Source organism: Canis lupus, chromosome 38 (genome assembly GCF_003254725.2).
Source record: "Canis lupus dingo isolate Sandy chromosome 38, ASM325472v2, whole genome shotgun sequence".
NCBI lineage: Eukaryota > Metazoa > Chordata > Mammalia > Carnivora > Canidae > Canis > Canis lupus.
The window spans coordinates 16,558,510-16,568,316 of NC_064280.1; positions in this window are offsets into that span (position 1 = coordinate 16,558,510).

The following is a 9,807-nucleotide window of genomic DNA, read 5'->3' on the forward strand; positions in this document are numbered from 1 at the left end:
ATCTCTGTCAAGAGATACCTGAAATGCTATTCATACATTGTTAATGATGGTTATTTTGGGGTGTTTCATCTTTGTACTTTTCAACATTTCTTGAGCTCTTATAATTAACTTTTTTTAGATTTTACTTATTTATTAGAGAGAGAGAGAGAGAGATAGCAAAAGAGAGAGCACAAATGGGGAGGAGAGTGAGAAGCCAGCTCTCCACTGAACCCAACATGTGTCTCGATCCCAGAGACCTGGGATCATGACCTGAGCTGAAAGGCAGATGCTTAACTGACTGAGCCACCCAGGAACCCCTGCATTTATTATTTTTACAGAGCATCGATGATATTATTTTCCAAAACAAAACAAACATTGACTGAGTGGCACAAGGCTCAAAGGCATGTTTGAAATACTAGTCATGGTTTATCTCTTGATATTGCTCTCAAAAAAATAAAATAAAATAAAAACTGAGGTAAACATTAAATCTACTAAAAATTCCTAGGGTTTTCCTGTGGCTTTATGTAAAGTCCTTCACTGGAGAGTTTGGTGAAGTTTTTAAGGACTTATGAATGAGGGCCATACAGAAATCTTTATTCTTAATAATTAATCAGTTGGATTGTTTGTTCTAAAAGACTACGATTCAGGTAAATAGAAGGATTGGGGAAAGGATACACATGTATTTGTCTCTTTTGAGTGCAAAGGAAAATGTGTCCTTCAGAAGGTAATTTTGAGCTCTATGTCATAAGTCACCAGAGAAAGCTTGTAGCCACAGAAAGGGTGGGTATTGGGCCCAAAGCAGAGTTTTGCCTTTAACAAAGGCAACTGGACATGTTGTTGAAAGTTTTAGATGGAAATGTGACCCAATTAAAGGACATTTTACAAAGCACATTCAGCAGCACCTGGGTGGCTTAATCAGTTAAGTATCTGACTCAATTTCCCCTCAGGCCAAGATCACAGGGTCCTGAGATGGAGCACCATGTCAGTCAGCTCTGCATGGATCACCTGCTTGAGATTCTCTCTCTCTCTCTCTCTCTCTCTCCCTCTGCCCCTCCCCTTTCCCACTTGCACACACATTCTCTCTCTAAAATAATAATAATAAATAGAAAACACAGACTGAAGTTGTAGAATGGATTTAAATATGAATATACTGAAGCAAAGAAGATTTTACCAAGTCAAGGTCTGAACGATGTGTGTGTGGGACATGTTTCCTGCCTTCCAGGCGCTGGCAAATCCTGAGGAGAAGAGAATGACAGTGAAACAGAAGGGGCCATTACATGATGAATTTGATGGAATATGAAAGCAGTCTTGGTGGGAAAAAGATCCATGAAGGATGAAATACTTGAGGGAGACATCATGGAAGCAATCAGATGTAGTTTGCACCTTGAAACGAATAGAATTGAGATGCATAGATTTGTATTCTGTAATTCTAAGAAAAAGGAAGAGCCCTAGGCAAACATTATGGAAAAATAAATATGGCACTGTCACTCTCAGATAGAGGGGAAAAAAAAGTTTAGTTGATGTTATTTTAAGAGAAGTATGCTAATATAATGGGTAGTATTAGCTTGACAAAGATACCTGCATACTAATTCCAGAACCTGTGGATGCTACCTGACATAGCAAAAGGGATCTTACAGACATGATTAACACCGGGGACCTGGAAAGAGAAGATTGCCCTAGATTATCCAAGAGGATCCAACATAATCACAGGAGTCCTTACAGTTGGGGAGGGTTTGAAGTCCAGCACACATCTCACTCCTTAACATAATGAATTTGTAGCTTCTAGCCTATAAAGATGTCCCCTAATAACTCTTCTCTTTTGTGTATGCACATGCCTTTGAATTCTAGGCCAGACTCATGATTGGCTTTGACCAATAGAATGTTACAGAAATAATATCTGGGGACTTCTGGGTCCCAATCTTAACATGACTGTCTGTGTCCATTTCCTGCCTTGTAGAATCTAGCTTGTGTGCTATGACGAAGTACAGTAGCCCTTGTAGAGACCCATGTGTAGGAGAACTGAGCTCTTTGACCCATTGGCCCAGCTAAACTTCCATGCAACCAGCACCACCAGCCAACCCAGTGAATGACGTCTCAGGCATCCTAGCAGGATGGCATATTATGCAATAAAAGTTACCCAAGACAGGATTATTTTTAAAAGGTTCCTTTGTTTGCTTTTTTTAATCTAATATTTTTTCCACAAGCATATATTCACTAAATTTGTAAGTAAACTTGTAAGTACTTTGAGGCAAGGACCTTGTCATGTTTACATTAATATTCCCAGAGTTAGCCCATGCTTGGCACATAAAAGTCACTAAGACTATTAAAAGAATGAGTCTTTGACCTAAAATCAGAAAGAAAAAATAAATAGGGTGCTAAAAATTTATTAAAATAAATCAAGTACTCAGTTAAACTTGGAATTGGAATTTTCATTTGGGGATTTTGTCCAAACCAAACCCTAAATATTGCCATTTAAACCAAGTACTGAATACCACCTAATCTCAATTCTAGTGTGCACTTGCGATAGGTCCCCATCCCCAAGGCAACTCGGTTCTCAGGTCATGCTGTCTATTCATGTGTGTTCCCTTTAGCAGCTCTGACTACATTCAACACAGTATGTCACAGGGAGATGCTCAAAGGGTTATGCTGTTCACCAGGGGGAAAAATGGCTTGTCTTAAGACATTTTTTTGGAAATAAAATGCTCTGATTCCTTGGGATTAGTATCCATGCAGAGGTTTCAAACAGGAATCTCAGAAGTTTGTAATTATTGTACGTTATTTCCTCAATGTAAAATCTTGAGCTCATAAGGAAAAAAAGAGGTCTACCACTGGGGTTGGCGTGTCAACGAAGTCCATTGTGAACCCCTGAGTATAATATAAACCTTCCCTGAACACATAAAATTCTTGGCTTCCAAGGAAAGTCTCGTAGAAAGAGCACTGCATTTGTTTCCAACGCATTAATGCTATTCAGAACTCCAAGTCCCAGATCAGTTTTAAAATACTGATTCCAAAGAAAGTTGACATGGTTCACATTTTTTAAATTAAAGAACAATTTTTTCCTCTTTGTAGAGTTGACACGAGTATTCCAGGGCTGTCTTATTAGCAGTGAATAATTCTAGTGCATAAATAGTTGGCTTTACAACAAATCTTCAGATCGGGGTAGAAATCCAAAAACTTGAAACATCTGAACTGCCCATCTGAACCGAGAAGCCAAACTACTCAGATGCAGAGAACAACATTTATCTGACACCTGAGAAAAATATCAGGTTGGTGGCTCAGACTCTAAGAATAAACGTGACTGGGGTGAGGCTCATGACTCTGGCTAATTCTCCCAGTGTAAGGCAGCGGTCAGGTCTCTGGAGTCAGAACCCTTGGCGACAATTCCAGCTCTGCCCCTTGCCCCATGTCTGGAGGACAAGCACCGACATGGGATCAGCACACGGCTCGCTATTGGGTGCACACAAGGAGTTGGGCAGAAAAATCCCAAGAAACAAAGAGAACAAGGTTGGTTTTGGGTTTCTCTGTTCCCTTGTTCACGTAGCCCCTCATAGTGATCTCCTAAGAACCTACTACCACATGCGTTCTGTGTGACAAAATGAGTTTGAGACCTTTAGCTCTTTGCAAAGAGGGGAAATATTTTACCATCTCTGTGTCCTCTGACCCCTCACAGCTACAGGAGTGCTCAGCACTCAGAGTTGATGATAAAACAAGAGTTATAAGCAGAAGGAAGTCCCATGCCCTAGATTCCCAAGGATACGACCCTAAAAGACACTCCAAATACAGAGACAAATAGGAAAAGCAGTAGCTGTGGCATGATTGTGCTTCTTTACCAGCGTTGTGTGATGAGGATGGAAAGACAGTAATGAGCAGATAAGTGGGATGTGAAACTGTGTTGCCTCTAAGAAGGCAGTGGGTGATGAAAATGATGCAACTGTAGAGTCACAAGTACTATTCAGTGTTTCCTTGACTATTATAGTAATATATTTTATCCCCAGCCTTCAGTGTCCCCTTTGTGGAGTGAAAGAGTTAAACTGCTTTGCTGTTAAATGCTGTCCAAACTAACCAAGGATTCTAAGGAAGAGACTTTTCATTTGATTTCCCCAGAAATGGACCCCAAGATAAGAATTTGCACATAAGGTGTTTATTTGGAAGGTGATCCCAGGAACTGTGGTCTGGGAGTGGAGAAGTGAGACAGGGAAGTGAATTAAGTCCAGAATGTGTGTGTTATCAAGAAAATTACCTCCAGGAGCAGTTTGACATAAATGCCACTGGGAATCTCAGAAACAGAAAACAACAGTAGTTTTCAAACTTTTTAACCACGGTACAGCATTACTGTTTTAGCAATTATTGAGGACCCCAAGGAGTTTTTGTTTACATGGGTTATATCTAAAAATACTTTTTAGGACAGCCCAGGTGGCTCAGTGGTTTTGTGCCGCCTTCAACCCAGGGTGTGATCCTGGAGACCCAGGATCGAGTCCCACGTTGGGCTCCCTGTGTGGAGCCTGCTTCTTTCTCTGCCTGTGTCTCTGCCTCTCTCTCTCGCTCTCTCTCTCTCTGTGTCATGAATAAATGAATAAAATCTTAAAAAATACTTTTTATATTCAAAAATAAAACCAAGAAAAATTTAAATATTTATCTGTTAATTCAATGTGTGGGAAATATCAGAAAGGGAGACAGAACGTAAAGACTGCTAACTCTGGGAAACGAACTAGGGGTGGTAGAAGGGGAGGAGGGCGGGAGGTGGGAGTGAATGGGTGACGGGCACTGGGGATTATTCTGTATGTTAGTAAATTGAACACCAATAAAAAATAAATAAAAAAAAAGAAGAGTAAACCTGTTACGTGTTAACCAAAAGGCAAATGTTTTATGAAAAGCCATTATATTTTCCAATGCAAAAACATGATGTGAGACAGATGAGTTTATATTACATAATTTTTACAAATCTCTTTGATATCTGGTTTAACAGACAACAAGCGGATTCTCATGTGTGCTTCTGCATTTAATCTGTTGCTGTATGCTTTGATTGAAGTACTTCTGCCCTAAACCAGATTTGTCATTGGGAAGAATATTCTCGTTATGGATATAATTATGTATATTCTCAGATAATTATGTATATTATTTTTTGATATTACACAAAATCTTTTTTTTTTTTTTTTAGATTTTATTTACTTATTCATGAGAGACCTAGAGAGAGAGAGAGAGAGGCAGAGACACAGGCAGAGGGAGAAGCAGGCTCCATGCAGGGAGCCTGATGGGGGACTTGATCTGAGGACCCTGGGATCATGACCTGAGTCAAAGGCAGATGCTCAACCGCTGAGCCACCCAGGTGCCCCTGCACTATATCTTGACAGTTGATAATTTCTCAAAGGTTAGTTTCAACGAGAAATTTTAAATCACATCCATGAACTTTTTTTTTGTACTCAATTTCATTAAAATCCATTTTTGAATTTTGCACTTTGAATAAATCTTTTACTCATATTTGATTTTAATCATGTGTTGGTCAAGAAAATTAGTGGTTCACTGAGTTAGGCAGTCATTCTAAATGCTAACGTATTTCATTATAGGACTTCAGAAATTCATACCCACTCTTATCTCCATTTGTATCATTAGAAAAGCAGTTAAGCATTGGGAAGTCATCAAGCTCACAGCGGTGGATATAAGTTTTCAAAAATTCTAATTTTCTCTTGAAACCTCAGATTTTACTATTGGCAACAAACACTGCCAGTGGCTTCTTTGAAGTGACAGCCTATTTCATTCAGTTTTGAAAAATGTCTGCCAAGTATCCAAGTCTGAAAAGTATAGTTTCTTCTTTCAACTCAATCACACAAGTAACTTTTCTTTGAAAGAACCACCACACTTCAGCACAATCGCTGCATATACAGTTTTCATACAGTTATCACACAGAATATTAAAAGGATTTATACTTAAGGGTCAGAATATAATAAAATGTAATTATTTTTTATTTTTGGTACTGCTTCACCCAGGACGTTTTATTTATTTTGTTAAAAGATCTATTTATTTACTTTTAGAAAGAGACAGAGAGAGTCAGAACTTGAGTGGGGGGAGAGCCAGAGGGAGAAAATCTCCAGCAGACACCCAGCTAAGCATGGAGCTCAATGGGGGGCTCACTCTCATGACCCTAAGATCATGATCTGAGCAGAACCAAGAGTAGGACACTTAACTGACTGAACCACCCAGGCACCCCCGGGACATTTTAAGTGAAACTGACCTTTTTTCCCTCATTGGAACAAGATGATGAAGACCACAGTGACTGCTAGTGTAACTAGAACAACTAGTATAACAGGTGTGACAGCCTAATTCATGTTAAGACAAATTTCCCACCATTGTTCTTACACTGAGTGCAAACAGCAGCACAGTGAAAAAGGTAAATAATGCTCCTAAAGGATTATGACAATAGCCTCTTGAGTCCATATGCATAAGAATCCTCTCATCCAAGGGGTGAACCAGCTGGAAATCCTAGCGTGAGGGCTGCCCTAGATGGGCACATGGATTCCCCAACAGGACTTGCCCACTATGTGCACAGATGAAGCCCTCAGGAAAAGGCACATCCTGGAAGCTGGAAGTGAGGAGGAGGAGAGACCAAGGCGAGATAGAAGGGTAGTAAGGGAGTCTGTTAAAATCACAGAGATACTGTGGGTGCCTGAGTGGCTCAGTGGGTTAAGCATCTGGCTTTGGCTCAGGTTATGATCTCAGGGTCCTGAGATTGAGCCCCACATCCAGCTCCTGTTCGGGGGGGGGGGCGGGGTGGCCTGCTTCTCTCTTTCCCTCTGTCCATCACTCCCCCCATGAGTACTCTCTGCTTATCAAACAAATAATTTTTTTTTAAAAAAGTCAAACAACATACAAAGTAAATGAAGAATGAAGAATCATGATTGTGATACTTTAAAAACAAAGTCACAGAAACGTGCCAGGCTGGGTGAGTGGCCGCACCGTCCCTCGCTTGCTCTACCTCCCTCCTCTTGGACAGCACTTCCACTCTGCTTCCTATATTGAGTTTCCCTGGAATAGTTGCTGGCAAAAAGGGTTTTACCCTTTTTGGAAATAACCACAGGAAAAACAAGTAGGAAAAACAAAAAACAAGTAGTTCTAATCTAATCAGAATTAGAACTACTGATTCAAGTGGTCTTTAAACCCTCTTCTAACCCTTACATTTCCTGATTCTGATATTAATTATTATGAAATCCCTAAGTGGCATCCTAATTATGTAATCAAAAGAAGGCAAGATAAAGAAATTAATTGAGTTAATTATATGGCAACCTGTTTCAGGCTAGAACTTGCTAATTTGGATCTAGCTGATGGGTGCAGGTCTACTTAGTGAATGTGTTGTTTTCTTTTTTTTTTAATTTTTTTATTTATTTATGATAGAGAGAGAGAGAGAGAGAGGCAGAGACATAGGCAGAGGGAGAAGCAGGTTCCATGCACCGGGAGCCCGACGTGGGATTCGATCCTGGGTCTCCAGGATTGCGCCCTGGGCCAAAGGCAGGCACCAAACCGCTGCGCCACCCAGGGATCCCTTCAATAAATATATGCTGGTACTGTGAAGTATTTTCTTTTTTAATTATTTTAATAAAAATGTTTTCTTTCGGGATCCCTGGGTGGCTCAGGGTGTGATTCTAGAGTCCCAAGATCGAGTCCCAAGTCGGGCTCCCTGCATGAAGCCTGCTTCTCCCTCTGCCTGTGTCTCTGCCTCTCTCTCTCTCTGTCTACCATGAATAAATAAAATTTTTAAAAAATGTTTTCTTTCCTCTAAGTTACTTTATTGCAAGAATGCAGCATACAATACCTACAGCTTACAAAATATGTGTTAATCAATGGTTTACATTGTGAATAAAGCTTCTGAGCAACAATAGGCTATGATGTTTTGTTAAGTTTTGAGGGAATCCAAAGTTATATATGGATTTTCAATTGCACCGGGGTCGGTGCCCTGACACCTGTGTTGTTCAAGGGTCAGCTGTGCTTCCTGGTTGCTCTTTTTCTCCTCCCATCAACTCTTGCTTCATGCACAGTTTGCAGCTCGGCAGAGGAGCCATTTGAACATGAAATCACCTGGAATAGTTTAAAGCGATCACTGGTTCTACTTGGCTACTAGAAAGACAGGAAACCTTTTGCTGGCATCTTGAAGAGGCTACCAGGGAAGGAAAATGGAAATTGGTTTTGGTGGCCTTTCCATAAAAATCAAGTCTATAGTATATAGTTTCATGCTCCACTGGAGCCCCGGGGGTGAATGTGAACTAGAGTTCTTCTGTCCTGTGGAATTTCAGCCCAAGAAGCCCAGGTCCCTGGGGAGACCCCCAAACCTTCAATCTGCAACATTTAATGTGGCCCAGGACCAGTGGTGCCACCAGATACCCAGCTGAATCAGATGCAAAGCCTCTTTCTCCCAGGGCTCCAAGAGTTTGGGGAAGAGGAGAGATCACTGAAGTAAGAACACAGGCTCTTTCAATATTCGTTCTAATGCTTTTTCTTGCAGGGTATGGAAAACCTACCCCAAACTGACTTAAAAATTAAAGGTCATTTATTGGCTCTTATAAATGGAGGTTCAGTGCAAAGGGTATTCCCCATGAGGTTTGACTTGGTGCTTCACTTCTGTCATCAAGGTCACAGGGTTTCTCTCCTATCTCTGTGTGGAGTCAGCATATTCATAAATTTACAAAAGAAGGTTAAGTTTCTTTGTGCTTACCTATGTCTGCCTTTAGCAAACTGGGCTTCCTCACATCCCTGTTCACATACACGAGGATAGAAGACTTCCCTCTTCTCAACCATTAAACCAAAACCCTGGGCTTCACTGAGACCATGAACCGACTTAGATTCCATGCCTACTCCTGAACTGATTACAGTAACCAGGCTTAGCCCATGGGCCAATCAGAACTGACGGTTCTAGAAGTGGGGTTGATTCCATATAAACCCCATAGCTGCTGTATCATGGTGGAAAGTAGGACGGAGTCCAGTAAAGCATGGAACTATATACACCATACAACCTCAAGGTCTGATGTAAGTTCGCATCTTAGAAGTACTGCTCCTTCAGAAAAGAGCTCCCCATGGTGCAATCACCTTCATCTCAGATTATACAGATGATCAAATTTGGCTTCTTTAGACACAGCAGTCCATCTTATTGTAACAATGCCAAATCTCTCCAGCCAAGAATATAAGACAACAGCCAACAACAGGAGGAGCCAGATGTCCCAGGCCGGTTTGCTAAGAGATTGAGGGAACTGGTAACTTATCTTTGGCAGAGTTAAGGAGATGTGCTGGCAGAGGCTGAGAGAGCTAGATCAGAATCCCACTGTCACTTCTCCCACAGAAATGTTTATAATGATCTCTTTTAAAGTAAGTGCTAATATACAAAAATTAATAAATACTCCAAACCATATATATGCACACCTCCTCCCATTCCTGACACCTTGGTTGTATAGCTACTACCTCTGGGATGAAGAGGACTTCTGAACTGGCTGAGATAATCCTTCTATTACTGGGCAGATGGGAGACGAAAAGATAAATTTGGTAGAATTGTAGAAAATGATGTCAAAGTTGCATTTCTTGAACCCCTGAAATAGAATGTCTTATCCATTACTGCAGGCAAGGTGGTCCTCTACCTTGTCTTTTTTTTTTAAATAAAAAACTTAAAGTATGGAATTTACCTTCTTAAAAATGTTAAGTGTACAATATTGTTAACTAGATGCACATTGTTCTACAATAGATATGTAGAAATTTTTCATCTTGCATGATGATTGAAATTATACCCATTGAGCAACTCCCCATTTCCTCCTGTCCCTTGCCTCAGCAGCCAGCATTCTACTTTGTGCTTTG